Genomic DNA, 4,616 nt, shown 5'->3' on the forward strand with positions numbered 1-4,616 from the left:
ACTGTACTTGCAAGTTTCCCCGCAAACAGCTCTCCGCGCCTATTAACACTTGAGGAGTATACTACTATTTCGTTAGGTCTTTCTCAAGTCTTTCAAGGATAGACCGTCACACTCCGGTGGATCGAACGGTGACATTCCCGGCAAGCTAGGAATCTGTTTCCCGTTCAATTAAGCCGACCGACCGACAAGGTAACCCCCCAAACGAAAAGGCTGATATGTCTTACCTGGAATAATACAACCATTTCCACTTATGGTCAATTCTCTGTGACCCCTGAGTTTCCACCGGAATTTCGCAACGTTCCTTACTGCGAGCAGTTGAGACCCTGGTGGAATATAAGCGCTGGTCCCCTTCGGTAAAGTGCTCGTGCTTGCTGTTACCTACCGTAGGACCTCCGTCCCCGGGGAAGGCAGAGCAGGAACAGTCAACCTTCGGCATCGTTCTTCCTCCGGTAGTTTCGTAACTACTGTGGTTGTTGCCAACGTGTCGGGGATCCCCCATTCCAGAGATGACGGGGTCAGGCCTGTTGGGTCCGAAGTTGTATGCCACTAGCTGTGGTGTCGATGGATTCACTACTTCAGCGCTGTCATTGGACATCGCAAGCTGAGCATCCATTTCCTGCGTATTGCCTATACTGGAAGCAGGGATGTATACCTCCAACGACTTCGGGAATGGAACCATAGGCTTCTCATTAGCTGGGGGAGCCTTTTCAATGCATGGGTAACACCTCAACCTCCCGTTTCTGGCATGCTCTAGTCCCTTGAGTCTCTCGACGTCAGACGAGAATTTCCCTTGATTCTCGTCTCTCATCCGGTAAGCCAGATGCTTTGTGGACTGTAGAAGCAGTCCGGTGCATTTCGTTGCACTTCCATCACCTTCGTCAAGGGGCGCACTCCGATACCGTTGATGTCCAATAGCTTTGATAGTAATGGCTGGATCTACTGCCCCGTCCATTGAATGTGATGAAGCAAAAAGTGGTATAGCAATAAACATCGGAATGAGACTAGGAAAAATGGTCCGAATAATCTCTATAGTAGTTCCATGAACCACTCTTTCAGGAATGGGATTTCTTCAGTAATGGAAATGCCATGAGGTGCGAACCAACATCCGTGGTACAAAGATCAGAATAATGATTAAGAAGACCGGAATGTCATGATGTGAGTCAATTATTCCTTGCATCATAGGTATGGCTGCGTCCTAAGATCCTAATTACCGAGGTTCCGCAGCATCACGAGGAGCAATTGGAACAAATAGCTACCAAAAAAGGGTTCTCGAAAGAAAGAAATTAGCACTTGAAGGTGAAATGGGTTCCTTTATAATTAATTTCAAACCATCCGCTAAAGGTTGTAACAACCCAAATAATCCCACTACATTAGGACCCCTCCGACGTTGCATGGAAGCCATGACTTTACGTTCGGCTAACACTAGAAAGGCTACTCCTAGTAGAAGTGGTGCGATGATTGCCAAGATTTGAGCTCCAAGATTCCATACATAAGAAAGATTACATACATAAAAAAGAAACACATTTGGCTCGAAATAATCCCATATTCGCACGTCCAACCCCAGGTTTACCTTTTCGGTGATCTCGGTTACGGTGAGTTCCCACTTGATCCCAACTCGTGTCAATAGGGGCAGGATAGGCTGAAGGCCTCGGCGTGAATTTGGAAGCGGGGTTTGCCACAGGGGGGCGAGAGCCCAGTCTATAGCTTCCATCAACTCATCGAACGGCGGTCCGAATTGCACCAAAGGCCTCGCTACCGATTGCATATCCGGCAGGGTGGCGTCACGGATAACAAAAAGGGTTTCCGAGAGCTCACTGAGATCGCCTGGCCCCGGGCGGCCGGGGAAGTTTCTTAGCGTGCCCATGTGTTCGGCGAAGTCGTCCTGTAGAATCCTCAATTTTCCCTTGATACTCGTCGCCATTTGCTCTGTAATCATTCTTCCGTTTCCAGGCATGTCTTGTGGTGTTGGTTATTAAAGCTGGGGATATTCATGGCAGTTTAAGGCTATCCCGGAATCGAACCCGTGGAATGGTGCCGAGGGAAAGTCGATGGTGTGCCAACATGATTCAACCGTTCAACTTGCCGGGGAGTGCGAGCCAACGCTCCCCCAACAGATACGATAGTGCGAGCCCAACTTCTTGGTGGGTGCGGCGAGCCTTTGCCGCATCCACTAGAATACGCAATTCCGAAATTCCTTCCCGGAATCGATGCCTTTCCGCGGTGGGTACGCCAAAGAAAGCAAGATTGAATTTCCATTCCTTGGACAATTCTCAGTGGATTTGCACTCCATGGTCCAATTGCGGATTCTATATACGAAATTTCCATTCTCAGTGGATTTGCACGTGGCTCCCTAAAGGAAAGTGCCCACTTCTGCCCGGCCAAAGTAATCTGCCGTCCTGGGAAAGTGCATTTCTTGTTAGCCCGAATCTGCCTAACTTTCCCCGCGCATAGCGCTTTCTCCTCGCGCATAGCGCCCGGCCATTTACCCAACGAATTGACTTTACCGACGTTAGTACAGTTAATGGAGGGACGCTGGCGCCTTCCTTTAGGATTCCCTCCAGCCACAGGTTCCCCTACGACTACCATGTTACGACTTCACCCCAGTCACTGACCCAACCGTGGTATGCGCCAAGAAGACCACCAATACCAAAGTGGGCCACACTCAACTAGGCGTGGAACACTTTAGTAATGGGTGATCCCTGGTCGATGCTTCGGGCGAAACCAATTCCCAGGGTGTGACGGGCGGTGTGTACGGGGCCCGGGTACATATTCACCGCGGCATGCTGATCCGCGATTACTAGCGATTCCAACTTTATGTTCTCGAGTTGCAGAGAACAATCCGAACTGAGGCAATCTTTCTGGATTCGCTCCGCCTTACGGCCTTGCTTCCTATTGTAATTGCCATTGTAGCACGTGTGTAGCCCAGCCCATAAGGGCCATGCGGACTTGACGTCATCCCCACCTTCCTCCATAGTAGAACTACGGGCAGTCTTTTGTGAGTGCAACATCGGCACAGAGGGAGTGTCATCAATCCCGGCCTAAGACTGAACACAGATTCATGGGCCCAGGTACCGGCTCACTTACCATCCATTACCGGGTGGCTCGCTCGTCGGAACCGTTCGCCGGAAGCCCATGTTCTATGTTCCTGCTTTAGGGGGTGAATGATGACATTGATCCTTTGAGAGCAGCATGTCTTAGCAACACAAAACGAGGGTTTCGCTCGTTATAGGAGTTAACCAAAAACGTCTCACGACACGAGCTGACGACAGCCATGCAGCACCTGTATGAATTTTCGTTTCATCCCGTTAAGGACAAGCACACTTGTTCATATGTCAAGTGTTCATACGTCAAGTGTTCATATGTCAAGGGCTGGTAAGGTTTTGCGCGTTGTATCGAATTAAACCACATGCTCCACCGCTTGTGCAGGCCCCCGTCAATTCCTTTGAGTTTCAGTCTTGCGACCGTACTCCCCAGGCGGAGTGTTTAACGCGTTAGCTGAGCCCCCGATCCGCAGACCAAGGACGAACACTCATCGTTTACGGCATGGACTACCAGGGTATCTAATCCTGTTTGCTCCCCAAGCTTTCGCACCCCAGCGTCAGTAGAGACCCAGAAAGCTGCCTTCGCTATTTCGGCGTTCCTTCGTATATCTCCGGATTTTATCCCTACACACGAAATTCCACTCCCCTCTATCTCACTCGAGTGAATTGGTTTTGAAAGCATTCCGCCAGTTGAGCTGGCGCCTTTGACTCTCAACCTGATTCACTGCCTACGTGCCCTTTACGCCCAGTCATTCCGAATAACACTTGCCCCCCCCGTCTTACCGCGGCTGCTGGCACGGAGTTAGCCGGGGCTTCTTCCTCGAGTCTTGTCACAATCGCGCACCCGACGAAAGAGCTTTACAAGCGGCATTGCCCTTCCTCGCTAACGCGACGTTTTTCACTCACTCACGCGATATTGCTGGATCAGGCTTTCGCCCATTGTCCAATATTCCCCACTGCTGCCTCCCCACGGAGTCTGGGCCGTGTCTCAGTCCCAGTGTGGCTGATCGTCCGAAAAGATCAGCTAAGCATCTGCGGCTTGGTCAGCCTTTACCCAACCAACTACCTAATACTACGCAGGCTCATCAAACAGCGCTTTAACGCTTTATCGAAGCTTTTTCGCTTTCGTTTATTCGGGATTTGGCCCAAACTGTTTGGCAGATTCCCACGCGTTACGCACCCGTTCGCCACTTTGTTTTCAACTGTTCCATGAAGGGACGAAAACAACGTTCGACTTGCATGTGTTAAGCATATCGCTAGCGTTCATTCTGAGCCAGGATCAAACTCGGTTTTTTGGTTAAAAACGCGGAAACGAGATATTTTCTGAGTTTCCGGATAGTTTTTGCAGATTCAAGGAAATACTTGAAGACGGAGGGGATACTGGACGGTTCCTCCTCCACGCGGGAAGGGAAGGGAAGGGAAGGGAAGGGAAGGGAAGGGAAGGGAAGGGAAGGGAAGGGCGTGAAGACCTTTCTTCGAGTATTTATTCTTTCATTGATCCAGTTCAACTCTCTCTGAGCCGAACCCTATTCAATGATGATGTGATTTGGGGTTCGGAGGTTCGATAGAAACTGC

The 4,616-nt window shown here is 50.2% G+C and overlaps 1 pseudogene; it reads right to left on the reverse strand.

The window, feature by feature from the left end:
• Positions 1-2,550: 2,550 nt before the first annotated feature.
• LOC147879218 (18S ribosomal RNA) lies at positions 2,551-4,331 on the reverse strand (annotated as a pseudogene).
• Positions 4,332-4,616: the final 285 nt, after the last annotated feature.

The sequence above is a fragment of the Dipteris shenzhenensis genome, unplaced genomic scaffold (genome assembly GCF_047967505.1).
Source record: "Dipteris shenzhenensis isolate YYH24624 ecotype China unplaced genomic scaffold, Dip_SZ_1.0 scaf0068, whole genome shotgun sequence".
Classification (NCBI taxonomy): Eukaryota; Viridiplantae; Streptophyta; class Polypodiopsida; order Gleicheniales; family Dipteridaceae; genus Dipteris; species Dipteris shenzhenensis.